Source organism: Athene noctua, chromosome 4 (genome assembly GCF_965140245.1).
Source record: "Athene noctua chromosome 4, bAthNoc1.hap1.1, whole genome shotgun sequence".
Classification (NCBI taxonomy): domain Eukaryota; kingdom Metazoa; phylum Chordata; class Aves; order Strigiformes; family Strigidae; genus Athene; species Athene noctua.
Genome location: NC_134040.1, coordinates 53,804,439 through 53,823,046, shown reverse-complemented (window position 1 = coordinate 53,823,046; position 18,608 = coordinate 53,804,439). Strand labels below are relative to the sequence as shown.

The 18,608-nt window shown below is 40.7% G+C and overlaps 1 protein-coding gene across 20 annotated transcripts in view; it reads right to left on the bottom strand.

Annotated features, from left to right (window-relative positions):
- Positions 1 to 18,608, bottom strand: part of ADGRL3 (adhesion G protein-coupled receptor L3) — a 529,795-nt gene that overhangs the window by 289,368 nt on the left and 221,819 nt on the right. The gene's annotated exons all lie outside the window — the stretch shown is intronic.

Below are 18,608 nucleotides of genomic sequence, written 5' to 3'. Positions count from 1 at the left end.
ACATAAATGTATTAATCCTCTAAATATCCATATGAAGTAGTTACGTATTGCCTTTCTCATCCCAGCCACAGAAGGGTTATGCGGCTTCCAGAAGATCTCACGGGAAATCCACAATGAAGCTGGGAACTGAATACTTGTTTTCTAGCCAAGCACACCAGCCACGAGCTGAAAACAAAAGCCAACCCCTTCCCTTCCTTATTCCATAAGAAAGAAAACTGACCCACACCAAAAAGGTTTTCAGCTGCATGGATGATGTGCCCTTCTGGATCCATTTTGTACTACTTCCAGCCACAAAATTCAACACATAAACAAAGCCTGTGTCTATGTGATGGTCACAGAGCGGTCAGGGAAGGTTTAACCCTCTAACAGATCCAGGGCCCATCTGACACTGAGGATCTTTCAACAACTCACCTTCCCCCAAGCACCATTATAAACCCACCACAATATGGGACGGTACATGCACGCCAGGTTTGCTTATGGAAAGAAGAGTATACTGATGTTTCTTGGTACACCCCTTAACTGTATCAAGGCTGCTCTCTCTGTCTGGCAGGCAGCAAACCACACATTACTCTAATTTCCATGAAGCCTTCTATTATTGTCAGTTGTCTCCAATTTGTATTATTGATCAGATAAACATTCCCATTTCTGTAAATGTGCAGGGATTACTCTAATATCAGATCCTTACTGATGTGCCAGAGTTGTGGACTAATTACCAAACTCCCAAGACAGACATGCATTTATCCTCAAATAACAGCCTCTACAATTAGCTTAGTTTTAGGGTTTGGATCATGTAAGATGTCCTCCATCCCTGAGGCTGGAGAAAAGAGTTTTGCCCTGAGCTCATACTGCACCATATATTTGTGAAATCCTGTTCAGAAGGAGAGAAGCCAGGAGGACAAGTGCAAACCTCTGAAACGCAATACCTCGTTCTTACCATTGGCTTTATGTCACTAATCAACAAGAAGGTAGGTGAGTTGAAGAAGGATGGGACATAGAGACAACATTTGATAGAAGAGATATGCCCGTCGGACAGGCAGACAGTAAAGCCCAGTGATTTTAGTCTGCCCTACAAACCACATTAAAAGGATTTATCCACAGAAGCCTGCAGCAGCCCCTGCTCTGCGAAACACCAGACTCTGTGGCAACAGAGGGTGAGTTTGTGTTTGCGTTACCTTCAGTGTTCACAGGCTCAGTGCTGATCAGAAAACTTCTCATGCTAGGCTACTGATTTTGTAAAAGAGCTATGGTGAGCTCTCTTTTTAAGCCTCTTCTCTACTCAACCTGAGCAGATTGGCAATGCAGGAGGCAGAAGGTTTCTAGCAGCTTTTGGCAGAATGCTGAGGCCAAGTGCCCTCCCTCCTCCTGCCATGTATTTAGAGGACTCAACTGCCAAGAAAATGGCAAAATGAGGTTTACAGTCAATACTAGCTGTTTGGGGCTACAGTTTGGCCTGGTTCTTCAGCTCAGATCTTGGGCAATTTGGATCTTTTTCTCTGGAAGGCTACTGTAGGCTAGAAAAATGGCAAAAGATGGTTGCTAATAGTACCTTACTTTTTACAGTTCCCACTATAGAAAAAACTGCAAACCTCTGACCCAAATGCTTCAGAAAATACATTTTTTGCTGTTAATTCCTATACATTTTTTCGTAGTAACTATTATATATTGTTAAAGAAAGCATGCATTAAATATATGATAGTTGAGGAAAACCTTGCTTAAAAAGACAAAAATTAATTGTCTAGGAATTCACTCATACAAACCTGGTGTATTTGTCAAGCAGCAATCCTGCATGTATGCAGCTAATCTTTACTCATGCTTTGTTGGAAATAAGACATTAGGAACTGCTACCAGCAATATGGTTTTATTAAAATAGAAGTTTATCTGAGGGCAAAGATAGCATCCTGATCTCACAGCAACCCTATCAACAGTGATGATACAGTACTTCAGGCTTCTGGTGGAGGATTTCACAGTTAATATGAAAATACGGAGGTTTGGGTAAAAGCTGTTAAAACATGGTTCTGTACCAGGTCTGGGAGCACATTTCTTCTATCTTGTGCATCTCTCCTGTACATGACACTTTATGGCACTGATCTACTAGAACTGCATGAATGTCAGCCCCCAGTACCCCCAGAAAAGCTTAAACTGAAACCAAACACCCCTCCTCCAAAATAACAGCTCATGTTCTATCTCCCATTAAAGAACCTCTGGACAGACGCAAACATTTTTAGATGTGGCTTTCTGTTTACCGGAATTCACCTTTTAGTTTCTCACATAATCACTTGACTGCTTGCCATTAGAAGGGCAGCTTTCATTTACAGGCACCTCACTGTGGTGTCATGGAGTCAACATTTATTTCCTGGATATATGGCAGAAAAGAAATGTGACACCCTGGAAAAACTGTAGGAATAGATGAATACTGTAATACAATGACAGGAGAAAGCAGTGGCACATGTTTTCCATCCTGCCATCTCCCACCAATCAGTTGCCCTGCATGGCGTTTTCTTCTACCATGATATCTGCAATAAATACTCCGAAGGGAGATTAGAGGTTGGCTGTTTATCTCTTTGTAAGCACATTTCTTGATGTTGTGTTCCTATATGATAATCCTACTTAAACATTTTTACTGGTTTTCCTGTGAGGAAAAAAAATTTTTTTTTTTTTTGCTATAGAATAAGATACGTCAAAGTCCATCTGTGAAATACACAGCACAATCATTAATACACTTCTCTCTCTTTTGAGCAGCTCCCTATCTTTGCAGTCTCTCACTGAGCTCCTTATTTAATCTCCTAAATAAGTGACCTAATTGTTGGCTTGAAGTCAAGAGGAGCTGATGGATGCTCACTACTTTGGAAAACAGGTGTCTTTTTCCAGGATCCTATGTGCAGACAGCCATCTAAATACAGACAGCAGAACTTAAAGATTTTGAAAAACACTCTTTTTAACATTTAAATGTGTGCCAGCTTGAGTTTTCTAAGTGCAGCCATTTGGTGGAAAATCATCCTCCTGAGCTTCTGCAGGGCAAAGTGAGAGCAGAGGGTGAAACGGCAACAGATAATGACAGGATTTTATCTGGGCGATTTAGAACTTCTCTGTCTCTGCTAATTTCAGAAGCTGGAAAATTAAGTAAGTCATCAAAATCTTGTGCTTTTTCTCCCCCTCGCTTTTGACCTCAGAACATAATTGCCTCTTGTCATGCCTGCAGGGCATGGGCTTGTAGTTATCACTGTGTGCTTAATCAAATGCTGAAATAGCCTTTAAATTACGTGTCTTCTTGGCTGCTAGAGACTTGTTGAGCTCTGTTACATTTAGAGGCATGATGGTAGTAGATGTACTTTTAAAAGAAAAGTGTGGGATGATGCTTTTAATTAGGTTTTATATGCAATTTTCCCAGCAAAATCATGTTCTGGCTCAGAATATTCGGAGTGAAATTTCAGTGCATATTTAAGGACGGTGAAACAAAAGCTGTAAATGTAGAGATAATTATTTTCACAAGCTCGGCACATGATTTGGTCTGCCCAGCTAAATACCTGACACTGTCCCAGAGGCAAACACAACACACTGGGGGAAAAGGCTTCCTACAAATTTGGAGGAATGCTTCTGTGTTTGTAATTTTGTGGTACTTAATATTCCCACAGTTCAGCTTGACTCTGTGGGAAAAAAAAATATCAGAAAGTAATAATAAAAAAAATCCCCTCCTCCCCTTATTCTGAAGCCCACTCAGGTTTGGGTATAAGCTCTAAGTCCCTTTCAGTCATTGAGTCAACAGGCCTGCTATGATTCTATCACTCCCTGAAGAGAAGCACATGCTTCAACGCTTTTCTAAATCAGGGCCCTACTTTTCCCTATTAAGATATAAAGTCTCATTAGTGTATTTATTTGCAGAGCACAAATATATCTCAGTGCTTCTTCTCTGTCTCCCTTGCCCTTAATCCGAATTATACCTGGCCTCTGATCTCAACACCAATATCAGTAGCAAACAAAAACTCAGGTTAAAGACAGTGATGAAAAAAATATCTCCAGTGTATAATACTCCCATTCCCCAGTATTTTCATTGCTCACAAACACCAATCTAGTTCTGACAAGCTTAAAAAACCTGGTTGGTCCAAAGTTCTCTGAAAACTTGTGATTAGTACACAAATATGGAAATACTATTCTCTGTCCCCCACTTTCTCTACATATGGTGACAACAAATCAAATAGCAAAGAACTCTGCAACTTTTCTAGGGGGACAGGATGGAAAAGCCTTTTTTCTGCTCTCATGCTACAAACAATGGCTAGTGTCAAGACATTGCAGCAAACGCTTGCAACAGCCATATCCAGCTCCCCTGGGGAGAAAATGAAGACTGAAGGCAGCTGGTGTGGCCAAACGGCTGGAGCCACCAGCAGTGAAAGGCTGGAGCCAGACAGTGCTGGTCTCCACTCCTGGTTCTCCCCTCTGTGCCTCAGTTGATTGCTGTCTCATCTATAAAAATGGGAAAATTATCTGATCTCCTCCATTAAGCACTCTGAAATCTATTTGCTAGGGAAACGAAGAAGAGAACTAGACATATTCCTCAGAAGGTGAAGAATGTGGCTTCAGCCCGGGTTACCCCATGTGAAGCGAATACCCACATGCCCCTAGGATATCTTGGCCTTTCTTATTTTATAGAAGATATCAAAACCAATTTGTGACTTTGCTTTATGCACCTTCACTGGAAGCAGTGATCCCCCTTACCCACCAAACAGACAGCTATGAACAGACTTCACAAACTGCAGGAGTGCAAGAATGCAGACTTACAATGTGGGATGGAGTATACAACAAAAAAAAGACAGAAAAAACCCCGCAATGCTGTGCAACACCCCAGACATGCCAACCAAAGAGAAGCTAAAAAACCCCCCATACCCTTCCCTATGCATTTTATGTGGAGGTTGAGGTCAACTATCTTACGGTTCCATAAACTGCTTCATCTACCTCCATTATAACACTCACGTGACACTTGCTAACAGTTTGTTCTCAGGTTATCTGAGTGAAAATACAATAGATGTTCAGCAGCATTATATCTGACACCCTCCCCCACAATGAAGAGGAGACACAGGAGGAGGGTGTAGTAAATGTAAAAGGGGTTTTCTATGGGGACTGCCAAACCCACACACAGTCAGTGCATCTTCCAAGGTGACACAGCCAAGGATGCAAACAGGAACACAACAAAAAGCCCAGCCAAATCTCAAATGGTACATCTCTGAAACAAGCCTCTATCCCCAAGAACCAGTCTCCTGGAAAGTACCTTTTATTTCCATGGCAGATCTATTTCTTTCACATTTCTAGACACCCAAGAGGTCAGATCTTAAAAGGGTGATGGAGAAACAAACGACCCTTTCCACCACCCACTGGATGCCCAGAAAGCCCAGAGAAAGCAGCCAGAGAATTAAGCACCGTGCAGCTACATCCAGGGGCACTGCTGCTGCTCACACTCTGCACCACTGATATTCCCCATCTCCTTGCCATGCTCACCTGGTAAATACCCTTTTTCTCTTCCCTCATGCTCCCAAATCCTTGCTCAAAGTATGGAGAAGCTTTTCTCATTAGTAAAAAGAGTTACATTAGCTCTTCCTGTAGGGGTAAAGGGAAAAGAAATTCACATATAATGGACAAAGAGGGCTGGTGGAAGATCACCAGAAAAGAAAGAAAAGTGAAGTGCATGCATTTGCACCTAAGGATGGCTGTTCACAAGGGAAATGGGTCATTGCAAGGCCCTGTGAGGAAAGAAGATGAAGTGATAAAAGAGCAAGACCCCAGAAACCAGATGGTTAACTATGAATGGAGGAGTCTGACAGTAGGAAGCAACTGAGCTCATGTACATGGTGAGAGGCAAGAAAGCAGATTGGCCCAGAGAAGTGTGGCATTGAACTGAATCAGTCCTGTGGGAGAAAATAGTGCAACAGCAGTACTGCACTTCCTTTCTGTTTCTCCATTCCCATCTTCTGGAACTCACAGGCCACTGCCTCATTAGTGAGTAATGTGAAGTACTGAGAATTGCAACAAACGTTCATTTTGACAAGCCCTCATCATCACAAATCCTCCACTTAAGAGAGGTGAACAACTCTGCAGTGAATATTGACACCAGAGCACACTGCAAGGCAAGGCATCACCAAGGGTCACCATCCATGCTGCTAAAAAGGCAGGGGTCCAGGGTAAGCCAACCGACCAGGTCACTGTTGTTGAAGGGAGAGTGGATCCTGCTTCTCCCTCCCAGCCAAGCCGTCCTATCTCCAGCTACGGTTCAGCTGTTGGACCTGCACCCAGTTCTGATGCTCGCCGGACACCTTCATGAGGCAGGCCAACTCAGTAGTACACCAAGAAACTAAACCAGTGGGAAAGAAGAAATGAGAGGCTTGTGCTGGTCTGGGAGAGTTGAATCATCTCAGAAAAGGTTAGCTAAGGTCACAGAAAGTGAGAAAAAGATTTTTAGAAAGAAAGAAGGATGAATTTAATGTGCTTTTCAAAAACACATGATAACCTACCTTCAAATCAGAGGTCAGAAGCACAGTCCCAGCCTGAGCTAAATGTCACTTAAATGAATTTAATTAAAGCAGAAGCAACAAGTTGAGAACAACAGACAAATGAAATGCTGTCTCCAAGGGGAAGGTTGAATGCAAGTACATTAATATTTAGGCCCTATCATGGGAAAATGCTACTCCCAAGTATCCTTTGCAGTGAGTGGATCATCTCATTTGTAATGAAAGGCACGCACAGGAAGATACTTGGATACGACTGCTCTTTAAATTCACAGACTTCCTCCACAAGAATTAACTTTCAAGTATAGGAAAACGGTTCACAGACAGGGAAAGAGTCTGCAGCTAAAGCCCTGCACTGCAGTGACTAAGATGTACAACCAACCCTTATGCTAAATGTGCCCTCCAGCCTAACAGTGACATCACTTAAAATATCAGGGTTTCAGATCCCAGTTCGTAACACTGAGACATTTGTGTTCTCAATAAAGAAAGCGTTAGGTTCTGTGTCACAGGGATCAGTTCTTTTTACAAATCCACATACCACAAATCACACTGGGGCCTTCAGTAAGGAAAAACATGCCATTTATTACTTATCCAACTCGAAGTTACTGCTGCTACAATAAACAGTTAATTGTCTTAAAAAAACACCCCAAAACAACCACCCAAAACCCCCAAAACAAAATAGGGAAGCTTTGACTTTGACATTGCTGAACAACCTTGAAGGCTCAACTTTAACGCAGCACAGATTAATGTGGTGAAGCAAGTAGAATTTGAGTAATAACAAAATTCAACCCATTTTAAATTACTCCACTGTAGCTTTTTATTGCAGCCATTAGTAAGGTTAATTTTTTAATCTCAGATAAAAACTTTTATAAACCACCATAGTAGGTATAATCATAGAAGCAGTTAAATAAACGAGTATCAAGGGTTTAGCCTAAGAACATTAAGGAAAAAGATTCTGTTTATCATTTTAAGATTTCGTATTAAATCATAAGTTCATTTAATATTACACTTTATTATTGTTTCCATTTAAAACACTATCTTAAATTCTTACCCTTGCCAAAATAATGCAAATCTGGAATAACTTTCCTGTTACCAGCAGAGCTTTTTTACTATGTCATCAGAACAGGCTTCAACAGGATTTAGTGGTGTCCCCAGACAGATATTGCCCAAGTGTTGAGGACACGCTCTTCTCCATCATTTGTACCACCATAAACTGGGAGGTGGCAGTCCTGAGTACAGGAAACAGGACAAGGATAAACTGAAAGAGATCAAATGCATCTTCTAAAGTCAGAGATGTTCTGCCATGCAGGACAGCTGCATATGACAGAGACCAGATCTGAGTTGAAGAAAAAAATGAAAAAAGAAAAAAACAACAAACCACCACCAAAAAACCCCCCAACAAAACCGACCAAAAAAAACCCCCAAACCCCAACGGCTAGGAAGAGCTCCAGTGAACTGAGTAGTTTCAGAAACCCTTTAAAGGCTGATGCAAATCAGACAGGTTGGACGTATTTGGAGCTTTGTTGAAGTGCAGAGTGACTGCAAATAATAGATTCCTACCAAGTAACACTTCCTCAAAGTTGAAGTTTAATTTTGATTTACAGTTCCCTGAATAGCCTCTGAAGGGTAACATTAAAGCTCCTGTAGAAATATCTGCATTATTAAGGAAATGATGAACAGCAGAGTGAGGATTACTTTGTGCTGTTTATGGACTTGTTTACCAGAGCAGTAAATCTATTTTTAAGTTTGTATTGCCTGGAAAGGAAAACTGTGAAATCTGAAGAACTGTCCAGAGAAAACGACAGGCAGGCAAAAGAGAATAATTTCTCCCTAACTATTAGAGCCTGTCATTCAAATACTTGTATAAAAATCTGGGGTCTCAAATATTTATCATTTAAACCAATTGCTTTACATCACCAAAAGCCAAGAATGACTCCTTTAGAGTTAATTTTACAATAAGTTACCCACACCTTGAAGACTAGCCATCTTCAGGAAGTAATATAGCTAAACTATAGAATATTAAACAAATAACTTATTTTTCTTGGTGTTTTAGACATCACAGCTCCTTTGAGTCTCTGCCATAAATAACAACAGAGAATTTGTTCTTTCCACTAGCCATAACTCTGTGCAAATTTTATAAAGAAGCCTGAGACTGTTTTAAGATCTTGCCTCCTCCCAGAATTATACTCCATTACATGTATTTTTTTAATATATACACACACGCACTTCTATTAATTCATGACATATATCTAACAGGCAAAATAGAAAGTGTTGTTTTCTACACAGCAAGATGAAATTTGGGGTCCTCTACTCAGTACACCTTAAAGGTCACTGATTTTTAGAAACGAGTGAGTACAAGATCTATGAGTAAACTACAGAGACAACCCAGCCCCTAGCTGCTGGATTTCCATAGCATGACATCTATGAGCTCCATCTCAGAAACAGAGGCATGAGATCTAAGATCCTTTTTTGCTGATATGCTAACAAGAATTACAAGTAGGTTGTGGCAAGCCCTTCTTTGCAGCCCTCTGAATGATGACTCTCTCCACAGTCTGTGATGTAACTCTTCTCCAACCTCAAAAGATTTTACCTCAAATACACTAGCAACTAAGAAGAGCTTTGCAGAAGTATACACATTCATCTGAACAGTGGCCAAATTTATTTACTTCTCCCCAGTCTTAAAAATAAAGAACAACAGGAGAATTAAATTTGGGGAATGAGCACACTTGCGCCAAGTGGAAATACATTCCAAGTAAAAGCAGATTTTCAGGGCAATCACTTTTTTTTTTGCCTGCAGATACCCCTTCTCCTCAGTGGAAAATAGCAAAGCATTAAAACTAATGAATTAAATTAACTCCATAATATGGTTCACTTACTAGGAAACTAAAATCCTGAGTGACGAAGTTTCCTATTGTACCCACCTGCTCACAGCAAACACTATGGTAAATTATTTTTCCACCTAATGCAGTCTGTGAAAACATTGCTCCAGAAACACTGTATACACACATATGCATGTATATATAATACACACACACAATACTGCCCATCTCAAGGTGAGCCACAAAAATATCTGAAATAATGCTCACCTATATGCTCCCAGAAATGCTCTGAACAGATTAACTGCTCCCAGAAGAGTCAGGTGAACAGCTCTGCAACAGAGCTAAATGCTCCTGGGCTTCTCACCTGGGAGGGGATGCTTATTCTATGGCATCACCAGGACTGCTATCATCAACTCACAGTGGCTGGGGCACGACAGCATGGCCAAACTCACCTTACAACAATTTTATCTGGTAAGTGCTCTGAATCCTGCCCTCCACACACCACAATTTCAGTTTTAAGTAACTAGAGGACACACATTTCCACTCATTTTCTACTCCAGCCTTCAAAAGTGGTTAATAATAGTCTAGAAAGCATTTTAAAAAGCAGGAATAACAAGTATGAATAGTCACAGAGAGATTGTACTCAGTAAAAAACCATCATGGTACTGGTTAAAAGGGAACCCTGTTTTATGAAAGTCCCTACAGCACTGGATATCATGGTTTATTACTTGTCCTGTGGGAAAGCATAGGGCTCCTTCACAGACACCTACGTGCATGACTGAACAAAAAGAGGGTCTGGGCCCCAAATGACACTTTAAAGAGAAGAGGAAATACGTGCAGATAGAGGCAGAAGCTACAGTGGTACACAAAAGGACAGCCATGAAGCATGGGTAACAAACAGATGCAGATATTATACCTGAGGGCACAAGGCTCACAAGTTCAGTGAAAAAATGGTTGAAAAAAATGATCTAACTTCCTTCAGAAAAAAAACCACTGCAAACAGCGATGATGGATGGAAGACTCCCCCCCCCCCCCCTTTTTTTTTTAACCACGATCACTATTCTTCTAAATTCTCCTCCAAGAGGTAGAAGAAAGAAGAAAATATTTTGCTGATTTCACAAAAAAACTATATAATTGTCCAACAAAACCAGTGAGATCTCAGGGCTAAAGGCAAAGAAAAGTTTTCAACAAAATAACCTGATGAAAGACTCCATGCCTCCTTTTCCGGGTCAGAAAGAGCAGGACTTTTTCAAACCCCCGACAAGAAAGTGCTGCTGGGACATCCGATGATGCCCAGACAGAATGGTACAACACAGAGGAGACCCTTGGAGAACTGGGAGGCCAAAGTTAACTAAGGCACACCCGGGCACGGCAGCTCAGCCATCCAACAGCATCCAATGCAGACGGCTTCCCCGATCAGTGAGAAGAGACACAGGATCATGCACCAATAGCCGAGCAGTCCCTGCCAGCCAGGGGAGATTTAGGAGACCTTGAGTAACAGTGACCTTAGGCTTACAGAGTCCTGGCTTTAACCTCCCAGGACAGAAGATAGCCTAGACAACTTCACTCAGATTGTTTGAGTGTGGCAGACAGGTGAGGTTGGGGTGCCATCACATCCAGGGAAGGAGTCCCCAGGACCCTGCTCCAGGGTTAGTGGGACCCTCCAGCAAGACTAGGAGGCAGAGAGCCTGCAGGCACTAAGACCCCCACTTGGAACTGACCTGCAATACTTGTCAAATCCTTCTGAACTGTTCTTCCCCAAAGGTTTCTGACAGATTCATCTGAGTTGAAAAAAGCACCACGGGAAGGTTTGCAGAGAACTGTTTCTGGGAGATCATTAGTTAAATTTCTAATGTAATTATGTTACAGTACATTTAAGTGCACTTTCTAAATAGAAACAGACTTTTATCTAACAAAGGATCCATTTCAAGCACTTTTTCCTGTACCTATAATACCCATTTCCTTCTGTACCTATTTCAAGCGTTGTTCTTCTAGAGTTATTTATACTTCTCATCTAGAATTTTCTGCTTTTTCTAAGAATAAAATTATTGCATATTTCCATTATCTTGTGTTTGCTGTCCATATTCGAGGATGCATACTGCTGTCACTGCCATCCAAGGGCACTTTAGGAGCACAAGGAAAAACCTCCATAAAAGAAATCAGACTTTTTTACTTAGAGTTCTTCTGTGCCCCTGTTATTCTGTAATAAAGCACCTCAAACAGTGTACGGTTAAGAAACCACTTTGCAGGGGCTGAGGAAGAACTACCTGAGCAAAATATCAAAGGTCACTGAGCAAGTCTGTTGTTGTGCCCATCCTTTCTAAAAAACAGTTTTCGATGCACTGCAACATTTGCCCTTTTTTCTTTTTGGTGGAGGTGCTAACACATGGGATGCTGTGCTGGCCTCAGATAACAAATAAGGAAGAACTACTCCTAAATACCTCTCTGCAATTTTTCACTTTATTACTATCAGGGAAGTATATGCTGGAAATCTTCTATCACAACTAGAAAAAATGATGAAGTATGGATGCCTACTTTTGACGATAAAAAGTTAAGGAAGTTTTAGTGAGACTGTTCCTGAGTAATTTCATATAGCATCCTGTCCAAACAAATAGATTGATCACAGACAAAAAAAAAAAAAAAAACCACAACACACAATCCCCCAAAACCCAAATACCTATGATCAAATACCCACAAACAAATTTAACTTGGAAAATAAAGTAACAGTCCTGTCCAGTAACATATATGCTTGAGGGTTTTATCCAAGATAGCTCAATATTTCACACAAAATTAAACAGAAATAAAGATTTAAGGTTAAAAATGCAGACAATAAACTAAGAAGTCTGTTTCCAAACATCAAAATCTCTAAATTCTGCAATCATGAGAGAAAGGTTCCTTCATTAAACAGTCTACCCTCACCTAAAAAAAGAAGACAAAGGCAATGTAGTTAACAAGTACAAATTACAAACATTCAGTAGCAAAAGATTAAAATTCAAATAACTGGAACATCAGTCTAAGAACATTATACTTGCAAAAAATATTAAGCAGCACAGTTTTTGAAATGGTAAGGTATACAGGTCAAAGACCATCAGTTATCAAGCACAAAATCAACCCCTTACAAATACTCAGTAATTCATTCCAATCTGTGTTTTGAAAGAAGCAAACAGATGCATCCATAATTCACAGTGCTAAAGAGGTATTTTTTGTTCTATCAGCTATTAGCAAACAGCACAGTATTTTTTTATTCTGCAGAATTAGATGTCTTCTATCTGGGAATTTGGAAAAAAAAAACCTCTTAGGAGTACCTTGCTATTTTTTAGCTTGGTCTGGGACACTGGCACATTGCTACTAGCAAGCCTTAATAAATTTAAAAAAAAAAAAAAAAAAGAAATCAAGTCTATGAAACCAGGACATAAGTCTGATTGCACACAGAAAAAAAATGCATTAGCTGTTGCTTCTCAAAAAGTAATGTAAATGGGGAATTGTCATCCCAGCTGAACCATTTCTGGAAGTTCAGCAAGAACCTCATCAGTTCAGTATCATTCAACACACTTCTTGATGATCTGAAAGAAAATAAACTCAAAGCTTGCCAAATTTGCAGCTAGCGCAAAAATTGATGAAATGTTAAGTAATGACATGGACCTTGTCGGTTTTGCAGATTGATCTATACACTGTCTGAGCAGACTGTGCTTTAACACAAATACAAGTTCATGTAGGAATACAAGACCACAACCTCACAAGAGTCACTCTAAAACAAGATTGTTTTCATGATTGATAAGAATTTGAACAGCACGGAGTGGCTCAAAGGGCAAGCATGATCTCTGAGTATTAGGAGGTGAATAACAAGCAGAAGTGGGAAGATGAAATTGCCTTGCATATAGTGTTAATGAGTCCATTACTGGAACATGTACACTGCAGTGTCTATACTTCAAAAAAATTGTTGGAAACTTTGAAAGGGTTTGAAAAAGAACATAAGAAAATTTTAAAATAAAAAACAACCCAAAACTAATCAAGTAGAGTCTAGAAATCCAGTCTGACAAGTTTGACACCAAAGCTGTTTAGTCTGTTTAACTAGTCCAAAACACCATTGTAGTCTGCAGGTATCTACAGAGGTAAGGTATTTCTTACAACAGGGAGCTCTTTAATCTAGCAGAAAAAGGCAGGGAGATGCAAAAGCTGGAAGTTGAAGCCAGATAAATTCAGGCTAGAAATAAAGTACATATTTTCAATAGCGTGAGTAATTTACCACAGAACAGTTTACTTAGGTATATGATGTATTCCTTATCAACTCAAGTCCCTAAATCATGACTTGAGTATTTTTCTGGAAGATATGTTACAGCTCAAAAGATACAGGAGCCTGATTCACAAATTACTGGGTGAGATCTCTATTGTGCAAACAGTCTGGCTTGTTGATCATAGGAGTCTCTTTGTATTTTAAAGATCTATGAAGATTTGGATGAAAGAAAACAGGAAGAGAGGGGGACGTTTGGCAGCATGGAACTCACTGAATTTATTATCTTAGAGTAAAAAAAAAAAAAAAGAACACCGCCACCACCAACAAAAAACCCTCACTCAGCTTTTATGCAGATACCTGCTGCGCTCATCCATGCAAAGGAGGTTTGTATCTTGCCTTTATCTAGTGGTCGTGAATAGACAAAAAACGTTCCAGGACAGCTTCTTTGAATTCCTAGGAATAAAAGACGGCAAGGAGGAGGAAGGGAATTGCTTAATGCAAACCAACAGATGGGATTTCAGTGAGAGGCTTGCTTTGTTTTCATAATGAACCATAATCTGTGTAATCTAAAACAGTTTTTATTTGCTGCAGTGAGACATAAAGACTGTAGCTATGGCATGTGAATTGTTTTCTCAACCATTCATCGTTACGGAAGGTACCTCTTCATTGCTGAAGACACACTGGACCCTGGACCAGTCAGCCAGATTAAGTTTATGTGGATGTATGAAAGCCCATGTATGGCACTACATTTTTTAGTAGGTTTATCTACTTTAGGTTTTTTTTTACGTGTGTAGTTTGTTTTGCTTTGCCTTTTAATTCAACCTTCCAGTATGGTTATCTAATAAATTATTATAATTCTCCAAAGCCTATTAACTGGTTTCTAGGTGCTATTAGTTACATACCGCATACACCCTACAATATCAAATCAATGGTGGAGCATTTAGGGTGCTGGTATGACGTTACTGGGATGGGTAGGGGGCATTACTTTCCAAATCCTACTTCCTATCATGGTGCTGCAAGTGTCCCCAACCCTGGCATGGTCCCGTAAGTCCTCTTTGTGCAGCCACTCACGTCAGATGCAGGGAGCTGCAGAGAGCCAGCAGCAATCCATAGAAGCAGGGTCTCCACTGTGCTGGCAGCTCTGTACCACAAATCTGTCCCTGCCACTCGGGCAAAGCATGGCACAGTATTACTATATTATGTCATTGTTACATTAAACTCTATAACACAACAGGGAAAGGTGAGCAATTCGATGTTGAGGTGCAAAGCCAAGAAAAATTTAAGCTACCTGGAATCCTGAAGTTCCAAACAGTAACTGCCATCCATATTGTTTATTATTTTGCTCAGGACCAATTATTCAGGTTTCAGCAACATCGGACATCTACTTGTGGTTTCTCAGCATACTTATATTCCCATACTGTTTTACAAAATAAAATACTGCCTTCTATTAAGTAACATGGGGAAATATGTATGAAGTTCTTCATATTAAAAATAAATGGATTTTAAATGTGGGCAGCTACATATATAAGCACTCTGCTTGAAAGACATACTTCATCTTTAAATAGCAGTAATCAATACATAGAGTATATAACCTAAACAAATTTCTATTATGAATCCTTAATGGATGCATGCTTTGGTCATTTTTATTACTAATATATTATTGATTTACAGAATACATTACCACCTTCGGCACTGGGATTTGCCGTAGTCCTTACATCCTGTATGTAGTTTTAGTCAAAATAGGAGCTGAAAGTCAATAACCCATTTACCACCAGCATAGCCCCTTTGCAGAGTTAGATATTTTAATGATGGTCTGACTCTCACAGTGGAATCACTTGTCTTGCACTGGCATTTATAAGTCATTGTTATTAATGTAAAATTATCCATGAAGACTGCCTGCTTATTTTTCACTAATCTTTATTGCCAAAACACTTTGGGAGTCACAATTCGGAAGAATGCTGGCAGACTAACCTTGCAGATCCCTTGCAGGGCAGAGTTTTTCTGAAATCAAAGCACCCGCTTGGGCTCTTTTGCTCTGAATCAACGAACAGTTTTTCTGTCTTTGTTGCCATTCACATCAGGGAGCAGTGATTGACTCCTGCAGTTGCCCAGGAGAAAGGGAACCAAACAGTTTTCTTTGATATGAATACTAATACCAGCAGACAGGGAGAAGACAGCATGCCAATCAGTCCCCCCACTACTGCCATAAACAGGCTATGGAGAACATGTCAACTGCTATTCAGTGAGATTTCAGGAGAAGCATACAATAAGATGGGTACATCATAATATTGTTACACAAATCAAATCCAAAATGTTTGTTTACTGCTACAGACAAATGAGGGGAAAAAAGGGTGTTGGGTGACAGCTACTTTGGTGAAACAATCCTGCATTGTTAACTTACAGATTTATGTTACGCAGGCACAACAGCACATGCATGTCTTGCTGGGATATTACCATGCCTTGGGCAAGTTGGGCTTTATGACAAAAGCCGAGCACAGAAATGGCAGAGATGCAGTATTGCAAGCATCACCAGTTCTTCAGCTGCTCAGTGAGATGACTTTCCTATAATTTCAAAATCAGCTACTTCCAGAGTAAATCCAAAGTGATATATTGCTTTTCTGCTTTTAATGGCTGTTAAGAGATGGATGAGAACCCAGCCCCTTAGAGAGAAAGGTCTGTAATGAGGGACTCCTATTTTTTAAACTGATGCCTATGAGGACAAAGGAATAAAAATATATAGAGTAATAGTGCTTTGCCTCTTTTTGCTGAAGAACAAACAACTGCAATAGAGACAACAGTAATCAAAAACACGCCTGAGAAAGTAACAGCTGCAAAAAGCAGAAGTCATATCAATTGCTTAGGCCTCTCTGCACACAGAAGTTAAGTGAGGTGACACAAAAAAGTTTAATTCACTGAACTGACTAGAATTAAACAAATAAGCCATCTAAAAAGTGGGAGACAAGTTCTTAAAAACCTGGCTGTAATGCAAACTGCCTCACCAACTTTAAACTGACTTTTTTCATCTGTTGTCCTGTTTCTAACCCCAAAGCAAGGTGCTCACCCCCTTCTCTTCCATTTCTTTCCCACACAGTGATGACTCCTCGTATGTGCCTTGCAGGGGATGCCCAACATGAGCCAAACTTAGAAACTGGCTCAGGCCTGGTCCTTGCTCCAACATCAAAGGAGAGAGGAGAGCTTTAGTAGCATGTTGAGAGGTCCCTGAACGTAACAAGAGCACAAGGGGAAAATAGCATGTCAGCCTTCCCTGCCTTGTTGCCACCTGATCGTTTCTCTCTTTGCAGAAATAAGTTTGTGGACCAGCTGTAAGTGTTGCGTGAGAGGCCATCCTAGCAGATACAAAGTCTGACAGACCCAGAACAGACCCAGCAGAGGCTCTTCCAGGCTATGGTAGGGCTCTTGACAGCCCAAAAACGGTGGGGGGGGAAGCGCCTCACCTTTTAAGCAGTACAGGAAAAAGCTTCCAAAAGCCCAGCTGACATCCATGAGGCATTTTGTAAGCAGCCTTTTCTGCTTCCATCTTCATTCACCAATAGCAACAAGAAAACAAGACCAAATATAAAATTATTCTGACTGATGCCTGTTAATGGTCACACATGGAGACAGTCCTGGAAATTATCCTTTCTCCATAGTGCCAGTCCCCCACTGGCATGGTTTGGGCCCAGCACCCCAAGGGCAATTCCCATTTTTGTGAATGTTTACTGCATCACCATCCCTATTCAGCGCATGTACACAGAGCACGGTGAACGTGGTAAACACCGAGAGTTTATTTCCATGTACCTTGTGCCAGGCAGGGACACAACAAAATACCATGTTTCTAAAATTAAACTCTCTTTATTAGCAGAATTAAATAAAGAGGTGCCACAACTTAACTTCAAAGACACAGGCAGTTGTGGCAGTTGTTTCGATCAAATGTGTTATTCTCCCAGATTCACACTGAACAAAGCAATCTGTAAGGCACTCCAGAACTGGGAAGTAATATTCAAACAATATCTCTCCCTCTCATTTTTAAACATACAGACAACACTGCTCCATTGAAATATCTTCCAAACAAAACAAACACCTTGAAAAGATATTTTTATATTTCTTTAAATGCAATTTAAAACAGCTATGCAAAATAAACAAACAAACAATCTATAGGAAACCTTTCAGCTCAACCAAAAAGCTTAGTTGGATCCCACACAGCGGTTTGGGGGACTTTTGTTTTTCATTTCCTTCTCCTCCCTCAATCATTTCAGCAAGGAAACCAGGGCAGAGACACAGCAGGTAAGAGATGAGGAGACTGCAGGCTATGAGTGGTGGAGACTCTGGCTCTGTTGGGTGAGCCTACCCATACTCTGCATCATCCCTCCTTTGGGGGCGCACAGATCTTGGCATTGCACTGCCCACTGATCGTTTTCTGCGGCGTATTTGTGCTCCTGCCATACGAATGCCATCAGCTGCCATCTCCACGCCTGGAAGCCCTTCTGCCATAGGTGAGTGCATTCAGAAACACCCTAATAACTTCCTGGGGACAGGAAGCTGAGGAATTTGTCCAGGTCAGATTGACATAACTCAGAGCGATGGCCATTTTTGTCACGAGTTAAACAGCAGTGTGTATTTTCTCCTTGGCAACAGTAACTGCTTCTTTTCTGCATCCTCATTAATGGCCTTGGACTAGACCAACTCCTCAGTTTGCTAAAGGGCTCTCTTGATGCTGTCAACAGCTCAACAAGGATGGAGCAGTCTCAAGGGATGCAATGATTTCTCCACCAGCATTAGCAGCACTTTATGTTTCAGAAGCCACACAGGCATTGCATGGATGGAGGGAGTAGGAGACAAGGCCAAGAGAAGATGCTTCTTTTTATTTTTATCCTCACCTCGCCCTGTAGACATTCATCAACATAAGAAGGATATGGACCTGTTGGAGAGAGTCCAGAGGAGGCCATGAAGATGACTGGGGAGCTGGAGCAACACTCTTATAAGGACACGTTGAGAGAGTTGGGGTTGTTCAGCCTGCAGAAGAGAAGGCTCTGGGGAGACCTTATAGTGGCCTTCCAGGACTTA